Source organism: Podarcis gaigeae, assembly GCF_964106915.1.
Source record: "Podarcis gaigeae genome assembly, chromosome: 2".
Lineage (NCBI taxonomy): Eukaryota > Metazoa > Chordata > Lepidosauria > Squamata > Lacertidae > Podarcis > Podarcis gaigeae.
The window spans coordinates 29815318-29830786 of record NC_139679.1 but is presented as its reverse complement, the minus strand read 5'-3'; the positions used below and the strand labels follow the sequence as shown (position 1 = coordinate 29830786).

The following is a 15469-nucleotide window of genomic DNA, read 5'->3' as shown; positions in this document are numbered from 1 at the left end:
GCTGCCGCTGCGCCACTGGAGCACGATTTTGTTCTCATCCTGAAGCAAAGTTCTTAACCTGAAGCACTATTTCTGGGTTAACTGAGTATGTAACCTGAAGTGTATGTAACCTGAGGTACCACTGTAATGGCATTGCCCAGAGTAAATCTCCCCTCTCCTTCTCTCCCACTTCCTTATTTGTCATCCCTTCTACGGGTGGCACTGAGGGCCCTTTGTTTCTGAGGCCTTTGCTCTCCTACTTTTAAGGCTCGTCAGGTTCTGGGAGATGGTGAGTCTGGATAATGGTTTCTAGCGATAATGTGTCAGCCAGCGGCTCCAGCTCTGCCTCCTCCTCCTCTCCCATTATTTCCCAACTTTTCACCTCATCTTCCTCTGAGCTGTGATCTCCCTCAAACCCCTGTTGTAATTCTGGACTGTCTACTTCTTCTCTGGAAGGGTCAGGCTGGGCAGGCGGTCTCCACCATTCTTCCTCTGCCCAGTCCCTGACAAGTGAATACCAGAACTTTAGATTTGCCCAATGGATGGGGATGATGGGGCTGTTGCCCTGATATTGGGCTGCCTTCGGAGACAGTTTGGAACCTTCAGCTACTGCAGAATTTGGTGGCTATGTTGCCCACCGGGGCAAGACGGTTTGAGCATATAACACCAACCCTGGCCAGACTGCACTGGCTGCCAATCAGTTTCTGGTATCAATTCAAAGTGCTGGTTTTTACCTATAAAGCCTTAAATGGCTCAGACCGTACAGTGGTACCTTGGGTTAAAAACACCTTGTGTTACAAACACTTCAGGTTACAGACTCCGCTGACCTGGAAGTAGTACCTCAGATTAAGAAGTTTACCTCAGGATGAGAACAGAAATCGCACGGCAGCGGGAGGCCCCATTAGCTAAAGTGGTGCCCCAGGTTAAGAACAGTTTCAGGTTAAGAACGGACCTCTGGAACAAATTAATCTTGTAACCAGAGGTACCACTGTACTACCTCAAGGACCACTTCTCCCCATATGAACCGACGCAGACCCTGAGATCATCACCTGAGGCCCGGCTTCCATGAGAGGTGGCAACATGAAAGAGGGCCTGTTCTGCAGTGGCTCCCCCTTTATGGAGTTTTCTACCCTGGGAGGCTTGCCTGCATTTTCACTGCATATCTTTAGGTAACCGGCCAAAAACATTCCTCTTCTCCAAGGCCTTTGGCTAATTAAGCAGTCTATCGCATATTTAAACACACACACACAGACACACACAAACAAACAAACAAACAAACACACACTCTGTCTTATTGTTTGTTCATTATGTATTTTTGTATTTTTATCCAGTGGTACCTCGGGTTACATACGCTTCAGGTTACAGACTCCGCTAACCTAGAAACAGTACCTCAGGTTAAGAACTTTGTTTCAGGATGAAAACAGAAATTGTGCAGCGGGGGCGGGAGGCTCCATTAGCTAAAGTGGTGCTTCAGGTTAAGAACAGTTTCACGTTAAGAACGGACCTCCGGAACGAATTAAGTACGTAACCAGAGGTACCACCAACCAGAGGTAAATCACCCTGTGATCCTCAGATGAAGGGTGGTATGCAAATTTAATAAATAAAGTAAATCCACTTTTTAAAAAATGCACTTTTGCAGATAGGAAATTGAGAGGGAAATGCACTGAAAAGTGAGGAGCGACCAAATGATTAACAGGAAGATGTATAACCACTGAACAGACAAATCAGATGAATGCTCATCTCTGCATGCAGGTCAGAATAAACGCTCAATAAAGACCGAGCATAGTCTAACCTCTGTGTAAACTTTGTGTGAACAAATCAGGAAGAATGTGAAATAGACAAGCTTTCATATATTCTGTCAGGCTTCAGGAGAACATCACATAATGAATTTTGAATTGGTTTGAAGCAGAGTTTGTTTTATTCTGTTTTGCTTTTCCAATCTGGCTGTTACTTTTCTTCTCTTTTAAAGACCAACCTCAGTGCTGGGCAATGGGCAGTTTTCATCTGGAATACATTTTGATGGCTTAACATACTCATGTAAGTAACAATTTAGGGTTTTGTTTTGCTTTTTCAATAGACAGCTGCCTCAAAGCCCTATCACACAAGGACCTACCCTTCTACGCAAATTTGTCGAAAAATAAACCCGTTTCTAAAGGGGAGGACGTTTCTGTCTTTTTTCTCTTGTGGCAGACATGGCTGCACTTCTGGAATGTTTTCACAAGGTCCCCATTTTGGAAAATAAGACAAAATTAATTGTTGTTTTTTTAAAAGAGGCAAATAGCAACACAAGCATCAGAGTCTGGAGATTAGTTTCGGTCTTGGGGAAGGAGTTTTAAGTCCTGTGTTGTTGTTTTTTAACTCCCCCCTCCCAAAGCTGCAATCAGAAGTTGGTTAAAAATTAAACAAGCCGAGCAGCCAACCTTGCTGAGGCTGGTATTCTGTGCAGAGTAGAGATAACAGGGCCCTGTAGTTACTATTTCAGCAGCTCAGAGAAGGGCCTCTTTGTTTTGATGTTAAACATTACAGGACTTACCCCCCTTCTGGGAGAATCTCTGCAGAGAGACAAAGTCTCTGGCTTCCCTTCATGTTGACATTTCCGTGCACTGAGGGCAGAAGGCTGTCATGTCACTCCTTCCAGGGAAAACAAAAAAAATTCCTTCCAGTAGCACCTTAAAGACCAACTAAGTTAGTTCTTGGTATGAGCTTTCGTGTGCATTCACACTTCTTCTTCCAGGGAAAAGTAAGGGAGGATTCTTCTTTCCCTCCCTAAAAGGGTTAATCACCTCCCCCCATTCCTTAAAAAAAACCCAGGATCCAAGCTCTTTTGGAAACCCTGAGGAGCAGTGGTACTAATGCTAGAAAGCATTTAAACAAATCAAGGTTTTATTTAAAACAAAAAACAAAATTGTTCCAGAGTTGCAGGGCAGTTGCATTCCCAGATTTGTCATTGTGGGGAATGTAGTGTACCCCTCGCCATGAAACTGCCTCAAGTTTCATGCTTCATGAAATCCACAAAACTGAAAGGGGATCACTGATCATCGCTGGGTCAGCAACACTAAGAAGCAAGCCTTCCAACTGCTGTAGAACTGCAGGTGTAGGTCATGCATGGCTTTTCAAGTAGGAGACTGGCTTTCCTGGGAAGCAGCATTATATCATCAGGGTGCTGCAAGCTTCTCTCTGATCCCGCTAGTTAGGTGTCAGGAGAGAGAGAGAGAGAGAGAGAGAACCCAATAGGTTATCCCCAGCCTCAGCGCTTTCAGCAAAATATAGTAAGTAGGAGACTGCGTGCCCCACTTTACAGAGCGTGGTCCTCTGTTAGAAGGCATCCTCTGTTTTAGGGGTTGGAAGCCTGTTGTGGGGGAGGAAGGAAAAGGAGATTGTTAGCTGCTTTGAGACTCCTTAAAGGTAAAGGGTAAAGGGACCCTTGACCGTTAGGTCTAGTTGTGGCCGACTCTGGGGTTGCGGCGCTCATCTCACTTTATTGGCCGAGGGAGCTGGTGTACAGCTTCAGGGTCATGTGGCGAACCAGAGCAGCGAAACGCCGTTTACCTTCCTGCCGGAGCAGTACCTATTTATCTACTTGCACTTTGACGTGCTTTCGAACTGCAAGGTGGGCAGGAGCTGGGACCGAGCAATGGGAGCTCATCCCATCTTGGGGATTTGAACCACCGACCTTCTGATCGGCAAGTCCTAGGCTCTGTGGTTTAACCCACAGTGCCTCCTTAGGGTAGTGATTAAGCGGGATATCAAATCCAAACTCCTCCTCCTCCTCCTCTTCTTCTTCTTCTTGATATTTGTTGGACTATGATTCCCATCACCTCTGATCATTGGGCAGGCTGGCTGGGGCTGATGGGAGTTGAAGTCCAACAAACATCCATCGGGCTGCAGGTTCCCCATCCCTGCCCCATTTGGCTCAACTCTGGTTTAAAGGGAATGGACCCTAAGAAGGGAGAGCAGCAAGGACCTTAAAACATGGCCCATCAATAGATAGCACACAGACTGTGAAAGCACACAGATTTCCCCGCTGTGGTGATGTAATAATAAAAGATCAGGCTTACTAGCTGCTTTGCTTCTCAATATTCTCTGGTCGGCCTCTGTTATTTTCTCCTACCAACAGGGAACCCACGTAAGGACTCTATATGGGCTCTTGGATACCCCATAAGGGAAAAAGGGCAGATTTTGTTTACAACAGTGAGACTTATTGTCTCTCTCTTTAAACTGTAATAGCAATCATTTCTAAATTTGCATCTATCCGCACAAATTGACCACTGCAGATTTTATGCAAAAAAATTAAAAATGTATGCCATCCTTTTGCGTGGTCCATTTGATTCTTTTCATTGATGCATTGCGTGGCCAATGTAATAGGAAGCTCAGGACATGGGAAGCCTAGTTCAGATTCCCTGGGTGTGTACACAAATGAGAGACGAGAGGCGGAGGCAGACGCAGAAACGAAGGCAGGCGATCGTTTTCCGCAGGAAGCAGTAAAGAGTGATCCCATAATTCAAGGGCGCTACCATTTGATGGTCAGCACCCAGAAAATGTGGCCAAAGGAATGATTTCCATATGCTTCATTGGACAAGCTGTATCTGAAGGGCATCTTGTACAACGTCACATGTAATGCATTGCACTGAATGTAATCTATCTAATATATTATGTTGAATGTATTGGACATAATGTACCGGGCACGAAGCTGAACACGGTTGGTTCGTGATGGAATGGGCACAACTGTACATTGTGGGGGTATAACACACTCCTTGTGTTTTGTTATGGGTATTAGACCTGTCATGTTTGGAGCCTGATTTAATAAATGCGTAAGTGGGAGATGCAGCCTCTGTGTGAGGCAGCAGTTGTCCGGGAGCAGAAACTGGTGCAAATTTATCTGGCTTTGATGCTAGGCTGGCCCCGCTGGCTACCTCCACATGTTTGGTATTTCAGGATAACTGGAGGCAATTAGCATTATTTACCAACATGCAGCAGGGAAAGGAGGCCAGTCTGCTTTGACACAAATGTGCTGGCTTGTCCTGGAATGAGTGGAATGCAGAGCAGGAGAGAGAGATAGAGAGTTCACACTGCTGTCCAGGCTGAGTGGCTAATACAAGCTTCAGCCAAGAAAGGTAAAGGTAAAGGGGCCTCTGACCATTATGTTCAGTCGTGACTGACTCTGGGGTTGCAGTGCTCATCTCGCTTTATTGGCCGAGGGAGCCAGTGTACAGCTTCTGGGTCATGTGGCCAGCATGACTAAGCCGCTTCTGGCAAACCAGAGCAGCGCACAGATACGCCGTTTACCTTCCCGCCAGAGTGGTACCTATTTATCTACTTGCACTTTGACGTGCTTTCGAACTGCTAGGTTGGCAGGAGCAGGGACCGAGCAACGGGAGCTCACCCTGTCGCGGAGATTCGAACTGCCGACCTTCTGATAGGCAAGTCCTAGGTTCTATGGTTTAACCCACAGCTCCACCCGCGCCAACCAAAGGCTAGCCAAAAAGACACTTGCGGCTTCCAAGCAACTGCACCACCCATGCCGGCCGTAGAAGAAGATAGGACTGGCAGTAAAAGCCCAAACGTGAGTTCAATGTGAGTTACTTCCACTTAGGTGTTTACAGCAGGGTTTCGCATACTTGGGTCTCCAGCTATTGTTGGACTACAACTCTCATCTTCCCTAGCTAGCAGGACCAGTGGTCAGGGATGATGGGAATTGTAGTCCAAAAAAAGCTAGTTTGGGTTGCAGCGGCTCTCAACCTGTGGGTCCCCAGATGTTGTTGGACTACAACTCTCATCATCCCTGAGCTCAGGCCTTGCTAGCTAGGGGTGATGGCAGTTGTAGTTCAACAACATCTGGGGACCCACAGGTTGAGAAAGGCTGGAGGATGGTAAAGGGTTGCCATACGATTTGGCTGTGGGGGGATTTCGAAAAATTTTCTCAACAACTTTTTGAGTTGGGCAATTCCCCTCCCCCTAAAAATACCCACCTTTTGTGCCCCTATTTTTACTTATTGAAATATGGGTAGCAGTCTAATAGGAGATATGACATAGGTTTATACAGCTTTGTAAGCTGCAGGAAAGGTATATACAGTGGTACCTCAGGTTAAGTATTTAATTCGTTCCGGAGGTCTGTTCTTAACCTGAAGCACCACTTTAGCTAATGGGGCCTTCCTCTGCCACCGGAGCACGATTTCTGTTCTCATCCTGAAGCAAAGTTCTTAACTGAAGCACTATTTCTGGGTTAGTGGAGTCTGTAATGTGAAGCGTATGTAACCTGAAGCGTCTGTAACCCGAGGTACCACTGTATCTCTATGTCTGTCTGTCTGTTTGACTTTTAACTTTGCTTGGGGGTTGCAGGATCATGTTCTTTTAAACAAAAAACTATAGTGGATATTTATTTATTTATTTAAGATATTTTAAACCTGTCTCCCATCATAACTGATCCAGAGTTCACCGCAACATCAAACATAATCTCAAGCTATAGTGAAGCCAGAGACAATAAATGACACAATCAAAACACTTATCAATAAATTACATATCAAAGCAGCCTTTAAATACTACAGGGCAGGTGGTTCAACCCTGGACATCATGTGATTGTATTAACCTCTCACAAATACCTGGATGAAGAACTGGTTCAGGGGGGAGAGCATTACTTAAGCAGGGCACCACCACAGAGAAGGCCCTTTCTCACGCCAGCAGGGAATGCAAGCTTCCTGGCGATAGGACCTGGAGTAGGGCCTTTTCAGAAGATCTTCATTACATGGGCAGGCTGAAACAGGGACAGGGGCTCCTTAGGTACTTGGGTCCCAACTTGTTTAGGGCTTTATAAGCACCATTTACTTATTAGGAGCAGTTATTTGCAAATGCTAGATGGAACCTGTGTGTTCCGAGGCAGTAAATCTCTGCAAAACAGATGCTAGGAAGTCACAACAGGGAAGGGCTATTGCTTCCATGCCTATATTGGGTGCTTCTCAGAAACATCTGGCTGACCACTGATAGAAACAGGATGTGGATTAGACAAACGGTTTGCTCCAATCTAATAGCGTTTGGGTGGGGAATCTTTTTTGGCCTGGTGGGCGAGATGTTTATCTCTCCCCCCCCCCCCCGGCCCAGTTTGAAAACTAGGTGGGAACACTCACCTGTTAATCATCTGGTGTCATAATATGGTCAGGTGATTGAAAGGCAGTTGGTCCTTCTCACCTGTCAAAGGTGGGCAGCAGGGGTGGGAGGAGATAGTGACCAATGGGGATTGGACTCCATTGTAAATCGGCTTTCATTCTGAAATCAGTGCAGATTTGTGCTTTCCACAGGGGTGTGCATCAGCTGATCCATGGGGAATTCTGTTAAATTGTGGGTGAACATATCAGACGACACAGCGATTCTTCAACAGCTTTTGTTTATTCACAGGCCAGAACTGAACTGAACTGAAGGGTTCAGCCAGCCTGCTTTTATAGAGCTCCACTACAACGCAACAGTAACAACTTTCTATAACTATCCAGTCACTGAACGTCACTTTCAATTCCTTATTTGCATATGTGGACCTGAGTGAAAATTATCTACAGTATCCCCCCTGCTGGCCCAGGGTGAGAACTTCAGTACATAACAAATTCAGTCACGCTTTCTTCAGGGTTTGTGTGTGAATTTCCTATTGGGAGCTCTCTTGCACATTTGAACCAAATAGAATTAAACTCCCTGTGCAGTGGCTGACAAGCAGGAAGTTCAGTCCTGCTTTCAGCAGAAACCAGCCATATGAGCAGCAAATCCAGCTGCTTCTTTACCTGCCCCACAACACATAGGGGCGGAGGAAGGGGTGTGTGGTGGGGGCGGGTCGCCCCGGGTGTCACCACTGAGGGGGTGACAAAATGCCGGGCGCAACTCACCGCAGGGCCTGCAGTGTGCCCGAGCCACAGATCTCTCCTGGGCGTGACGCGGTGGACCAAATTGAGAGCTAGTGTAGTGTAGTGGTTAAGTGTGGTAGACTTGTAATCTGGTGAACTGGGTTCGCTTCCCCGCTCCTCCACATGCAGCTGCTGGGTGACCTTAGGCTAGTCACACTTATCTGAAGTCTCTCAGCCCCACTCAACTCACAGAGTGTTTGTTGTGGGGGAGGAAGGGAAAGGAGAATGTTAGCCACTTTGAGACTCCTTCGGGTAGTGATATAGCGGGATATCAAATCCAAACTCTTCTTCCCCCTCAGCTGTAGGGCGGCTGAGTGGGAGGAGGCAGGCAGATTCCTCGGAGGCCCCATGGAGCATCCTGCCCCGGCTGGCCCTGCCCCTGGGCGCAGGGCAAGCACCCCGCCCCAGGCGCCCAATCGTCTTGCTCCGCCACTGATAGTACATCACGAGTGGAGCAAGTGGCCGTGTGTTTTTTTCAAAATGGGATCTCAAGCCAAATGGAGGCCTGGTGAGTCAAATATTGCCATGGGCTGGAGGTCCCCAATACTTGCAACAGTACACCTTCTTAAGTTCAAGAGATGCTTTACAAGGTCACTGAGGATGCTGCAGTTAAACTCCTGGGTGCTGCCTAACTATGGACAGCCTGGGAGTTTGGACCCAGATAACTGTTTGGCTCTGCAAAGGATCCTGGGATACACATCTCATATTGAGTCATTGGTTCACCTAGAAGAAAGGATTCTGGAGACTGTCCACATCTTCCAGAATCTGTCACTGCTCCATACTTCAGATTTTTAAGACAGTTTGCCAAATGGGAGCAGAGCATGTTAAAAAACCCAACTATTCCTGCCTTAACTGTCCTAAAGTTCCATCTAATTCCACCGCTCCCAAGGGTGTCAGTTCCTTAAGATGAAGTCTATATGCCGTTAGTCTTGAGCATATATTTAGCCCTTTTCAGTGGGTGCAGGTATTATAAAAGTCCTCCTGGTTCTTTGTTTTTCTCCTCAGAGTTTTTATTCCTGCGCTGTTTAACCACCTTTTTTTTTTTTACATACATAGATGGGATAAATAGAGCCCCTTCTCTCCCATTTTCCTAATAGTGACCATAAATTTATTTACATTTCTAATATGCCAGATACGTGACCAATGACACATTGCATCTTTCTAGTGTGCGCTGAAGATATGAATTGAACTTTAGTCTCTGAGCAATTAAGGCCTCCTGAAACTGCACTTCATTAATGGTTGTTATGCAATAAAAACTATAAAACTGCCCTTATTTGCGATATAAAAATGCAATTTGTTTTAATTTATGTTGGAAAATCCTCATTGAGTTTCTTCATTGGGCCCTGCCAGGCATCTGTCTGACGCCAGGAGAGTTCTGCATTCAACGAAAAGGAGAAAAATGGCAGGAGACGTGCGCAGGAGCCCAATTGCTCCGCTGATGACTATTCCTTAGCGTGTTTGCAGAGGACAAAGAGTTACTGAATTCAAAAAGAGAAGCACACACAGAGTGCGTCCATTCCACTCAGATGGCAGAACAAGCAACACTTGAGAAACAGCCGAGACCCACATGCATGGTGGAAGTCTTGAGACTGTGGGCCCCAACTCAAACAATTGTGCTATCAAGAAATTTTGACTGGGATGGAGTGGTTAGAGAACACAGTTAGGCTGACTCAGGCTAGCCCAGATAAAATGCTGGTGTCTTTCCCCTTCACATGCCCCGATGATACAATTTTGTTTAGATTTTCCACAGAAGCCACAAAATTGTGTTAGGGCATCGCAGGCTAGAGCAGCAATCAGAATATGGGACAGTCTGGAGGTTCTGCAAGAGAAATCCATTCCGGAAGTCTGTTCAACTTCCAAAACATTTGAAAACCAAAGCATGGCCTCTGATTGGCTGCAGGAAGGTCATGCAGCAAATCGGAAGTCGCGGAAGCCACATTGGACGCTCAGCTTCCAAAAATAGTTCACAAACTGGAACAGTCACTTCCGGGTTTGCAACATTCGGGAGCCAAAACGTTCGGGAACTAGGCTGTTCAATTTCCAAGTATTTTCTATAAAGTATTTTCGTGGAGTCCTGCAGTTCTACGCTCAGAGCTGGAGGGAAAATTTCCTCCGGCAAACCTGAAATTCTGCTCCAAGGAAAGAACAGTCATAAAAAAATAGCACAATTCTGCATTGATTTCAGAATGAAAGAACTGCCGTGCCAAATCAGAGCAGCTGTGTCAGAAAAAGTGTTCGAAGCAGAGCATGAGGAATACAGGCACCCCTTGCTGTTTGCTCCCAGTTTTTGGCAATAAGTTATGCTGAGTCTGAATGTGAACATTCCTGCTTCTAGCTATTGTAGTTGATGGCGTATCTACCAAGTCTGTTAATGCAGGGGTTGCCAGCCTGATGCCCTCAGGTGCCATAAAGGCTGCCTTTAGTGACCCCAGGATGAACGATAATTCCCAGTTTCCCAGCTTTCATTTCTAACAAAACAAAATGCTGTTTCTAGCATTCTTAGAACCTGAAATGCGAAGCAAAAATGTACAGATACAATTCTTCTCATTTTGTTGTGAGAAATTCTTCTCATTTTGTTGTGAGAACTTAATTCGTTCCGGAGGTCCGTTCTTAACCTGAAACTGTTCTTAACCTGAGGTACCACTTTAGCTAATGGGGCCTCCAACTGCCACTGCACTGCCGCCACGTGATTTCTGTTCTCATCCTGAGGTAAAGTCCTTAACCCGAGGTACTATTTCTGGGTTAGCGGAGTCTGTAACCTGAAGCGTCTGTAACCTGAAGCATCTGTAACCCGAGGTACCACTGTATGTATGTATGTATGTATGTTCTGTGAGAAGGAAAGGTCTGTGAATGTGTGTGGGGGGGGGGGAAGGTACATGTGGAAGTGTGAATGTGTGGTCTGTGAGAGAGAAGAAGAGATGCACTTGGGCAGAGAGATGCTTGTGTGTCTTTAGTCTGTATGCATGTGGTGTGTACATGTGCGCAAAAAACTCCATCTTTGACTCCTAAAAAGAAAATCTCAACTTCTTTGGCCTCTTAAAAAAAAGCTCTGCCCCAGGCGCTGGCAGGGGTTCCTACGCTATTGGCCTATCTGACCAAGACCAACCTTTCAGGGCTCTAAACGCTTCCTTCCAGAAACGGAGCAGGTGAATGGTGGATTCCTAAAACAGAAAAGTTTTGCTCCCAATGTGTCCAAGATGTTGCACTTCAGGGATGTTGTGCCTTCCAAACCACATCTTAGGCTGGAGCTCCTTCCATAAACAGAGCAAGTAGTTGGGGGATTTCTAAAACAGAGGGGCGTCCTTCATCATGTGATGTCGTGCTGTTCTTTCTAAACCACTTATGGGGTTAGGACTCCTTGGGAAGCAGATGCGCCATCTTCCAAATAACACTGAGGGACCCCGATGCAATGTCCTGATGTCGCACACGCAACATCCTGACATTGCTCTGCACTTGGCTCCACATTTGGCCTCAACAAGGGGGGGGGCTAAAAAAATATATTGAGGGGGCCCACAGAGCCTTGGCACCCTGGAGCCGGTGGGATATAAATTTAATCAATAAATAATAACTTTGACATGGCTGCTTTTTTTGAAGATCTAGAATGAAAACATTATTAGTCTATGACAGCAACAAAGAACCGTATAGCTTTATTATACAATGGTACCTCGGGTTAAGAACTTAATTCGTTCTGGAGGTCTGTTCTTAACCTGAATCTGTTCTTAACCTGAGGTACCACTTTAGCTAATGGGGTCTCCCACTGCTGCTGCACCGCCAGAGCACGATTTCTCTTCTCATCCTGAAGCAAAGTTCTTAACCCGAGGTACTATTTCTGGGTTAGTGGAGTCTGTAACCTGAAGCATCTGTAACCTGAAGGGTCTGTAACCTGAGGTACCACTGTAATAAGACTTATTAATAAAACTGTTAAATATTTAGGCTGCAATCCTATGCACTTACTGGGAATAAGTACCATTGAATTCCATGGCACTTCTGAGCAGACATATCTAGGTTTGCACTATAACTGCAATTTCTTTTCCTCCAAAATGTAAGACATTTGCTCAGTCATCAGTACTTGCCCCTGCCTGAGCATCAGACATATGGAAGCTCTCTCCGCCGCAGGTAGTTGTGCTGGGCATCTCTTTAGCCTCCTGAGGGGATAAGGCATGTCTGCCTCTAGAGCCAATACGAAAGGAAAACATGATGATATTAATTATGTAAAGACTCAGCAGTGAAAAAACAAAACGAACTGAATTGTGGTTTGCGATGCTAAATGCAAGCAGCAGCGAGATGGAGAATGTCCTTTCTTTAACGAATGCATGTTAGCAAGGAAATTGACAGCATGTTACACCCCTAACTCCAACACAGGTTGGATGATTGGCGTGAGGGGGGAGGGAGAGCACCCTTCATAGAAATTCCAACTTTCTGACCAGGAGACCCATATATTAGGCAGGTGGATTTGGAGATTTGCTTCTGGTGTTGAGCCAAATAAACAATACAGGGATTTTGTATCACCCACCCCACTGCCCAACAACCTCCTCTGCCTGAGCTGGTGGTGGTGAGCTCAGAGGTGGTTTTGGAGAAAATTCACACTATGGCTGCCTTATCTGGCTCAGCTCAGGACTTAATGGCCTCCATGACAACCCTAGCGCTATCTCAGTACATCTTTGGCAAGCTGCACTCTCGGGCCAGTTGCTGCAGCAGAATTGATTGGAAATGATCAGCTGATAGACTTAAGATCCCCATTGCCACAGATGGTTCATTCCATGGTGAGGATTGGTTTGGCAGTGGCAGTTCCCCCCTGCAGGTGTAGGGGACCAATTCAGATGGTTTGTCCCCAGAGATGAATGGGATCAGAAGGATTCCTGAATGCTTTGAAGAGTTTCTGACTGTCATGGCAGATGGTCTCGCTATGGAACTGTGAGATGGGAAGAGCCTTGGACTCCATCACTCCTGAGTACAGTGGTACCTCTGGTTAAGAACTTAATTCGTTCCGGAGGTCCGTTCTTAACCTGAAACTGTTCTTAACCTGAGGTACCACTTTAGCTAATGGGGCCTCCTGCTGCTGCCACGCTGCTGCTGCACGATTTCTGTTCTCATCCTGAAGCACAGTTCTTAACCTGAGGTACTATTTCTGGGTTAGTGGAGTCAGTAACCTGGAGTGTCTGTAACCTGAAGCGTCTGTAACCCGAGGTACCACTGTACTCTCTTAGACACTGTACAGCTTGTGCATCTCCCTACTATTCCAGGGAATGGCAAGCAATGAAACAGACTAGAGGACGGACGTACATTTCATAGCATATTTGACAGAGCCGTATAGCTCTGGTTTGAGTGTATAATTGTGGTTTCCCTGGGCCGGCAAAGGGGGTGAAAAAAAAGCACACTTCCGCAACTTCGTTGCATTTCTGGATAGCCATGTAGAAAAGCCGATTAGGGTGCCGGATAGACCAAACCCAAATGGGGGCCGTTTGGACCTTCAGCAGCCTGCTGTGACAACTTTGTGAGGCACCGTGTGAGAAAAGACTGAGATGCCCAGCAACCCCTGTGCTGCCCTGCAGCTGCCCTGCTATTCTGCAGTCCCTGGTGACGCCCAGCAGCCCTACAGCCCCCTATGCCACCCTCTAATCCCCCCAGACGCCCAGTGCGCCCCCTGCCCCTGCCTTCCTTCGCGGCTGAGATAGGTGAAGAATCCTCTCTTCAATAACACCATTAATTAATTGATGCTTTTGAATTATGGCGCTGGAGGAGACTCTTGAGAGTCCCATGGACTGCAAGAAGATGAAACCTATCCATTCTGAAGGAAATCAGCCCTGAGTGCTCACTGGAAGGACAGATCGTGAAGCTGAGGCTCCAATACTTTGGCCACCTCATGAGAAGAGAAAACTCCCTGGAAAAGACCCTGATGTTGGGAAAGATGGAGGGCACAAGGAGAAGGGGACGACAGAGGACAAGATGGTTGGACAGTGTTCTCGAGGCTACAAACATGAGTCTGACCAAACTGTGGGAGGCAGTGGAAGACAGGAGTGCCTGGCGTGCTCTGGTCCATGGGGTCATGAAGAGTCGGACACGACTAAACGACTAAACAACAACAACAATTACATAATATTCACAGCTTTTGGGTGGAAGGATCTGATGCCAACAAATGCTGCTTACATTCGCATGGAGTAACAATGAGTGACTATGTGATCAGTAGCAATTTCTGCAGCCGTTTCCATTGCTACTGGGATTTTCTGGCACCCCTAGCTGGGATTGTATTGCAGATCCATGTGGACACAGCTGGGCCAGGCCCACCCATGTCTCGGTAATGCAAACCAAGTCAACCTCCTCATCCATAATAAGGGTGTTTTATAATGTGATTCCAGCATTGCAGGGGGTCGGAATAAATGACCCTGGGGGTCTCTTCCAATTCTACAATTCTATGATTGAGCAACAGCACCATCAGTTAGGATAGCAAGCTGGCATGGCAACTCAAACCTTGATGGACAGAAAGTGGCCAAGGAAGGGCAAGAGCCTTGAGACATCTGTTGCCCCATCTCCTTACCTGGCTTGGCCATCTCCAAGGTAAAGGGACCCCTGACCATTAGGTCCAGTCATGGCCGACTCAGGAGTTGCGGCTCTCAACTCGCTTTATTGGCTTAGGGAGCCGGCATACAGCTTCTGGGTCATGTGGCCAGCATGACTAAGCCGCTTCTGGCAAACCAGAGCAGCGCACGGAAACGCCGTTTACCCTCCCGCCGGAGCGGTACCTATTGATCTACTTGTACTTTGACATCCTTTTGAACTGCTAGGTTGGCAGGAGCAGGGACCAAGCAATGGGAGCTCACCCCGTTGCGGGGATTCGAACCGCCAATCTCTGATCAGCAAGTCCTAGGCTCTGTGGTTTAACCCACAGTGCCATAATAATAATAATTTTATTATTTATACCCCACCCACTGGCTGGGTTTTCCCAGCCACTCTGGGTGGCTTACAGCATATCTAAAATACCCATAATAACCCTGCCAATCGGGGCACTCTTATTACTGCTTCCCTGCCCCCATCATTCATGCACATACCCCTCCACAAAGGGGCAATTTATCTCTCTAAAGGGCAAGTCCCTCTAAAACAGTGGCTCTTAGATATGCAAACTCTTGTGTCGAAAGCGAGACTCAGTATGCAAGGTAGCTATTAGACAATCTATTGCACCAAGCAGGAAGGCGTGGCTTGTGTTGTGCTTCCTGGCCCATTCATTTGCCTGCCTTGGCAATAGTCCATGTTTCCTTATGGAGACCTGCCTAATACTTTGAGAAGAATTGCCTTGGAAAAGAAACAGTGCAAAACAAAACACAAAAAGGGGGGTGGGGCAGGAACTCACGGGATAGATTTGAGCAGAAATTCTTCTGTGACCTCTGCAGGCAACTCGATTGAAGTAGTACTAGCTTACAAAAGGAGCCTCCTTCCTACGCACTTGTGGCCCAGCCCCTTGTAAGATGCCACCCATAAATCCATCAAGCTCTGTATTATAACTAATCCTGTGATTTTTTATGTCTGACAACCTGGCAGAGAATCACCGCCACCTGCACGATGGGGAAATCACAAGAGGAGCATCTCCGAAGAGCAGGAAGATGCGTGTAAAATAG

At 46.7% G+C, this 15469-nt stretch overlaps 1 long non-coding RNA gene across 1 annotated transcript in view; it reads right to left on the bottom strand.

Moving 5' to 3' along the window:
* Positions 1-2709: 2709 nt before the first annotated feature.
* The window catches only part of LOC310839332, a 60200-nt gene continuing 47440 nt past the window's right edge, over positions 2710-15469 (bottom strand). Inside the window, exon 3 of the long non-coding RNA XR_014561443.1 lies at positions 2710-3328. This is a non-coding gene — a long non-coding RNA (uncharacterized lncRNA). The remainder of the gene's footprint in view (positions 3329-15469) is intronic.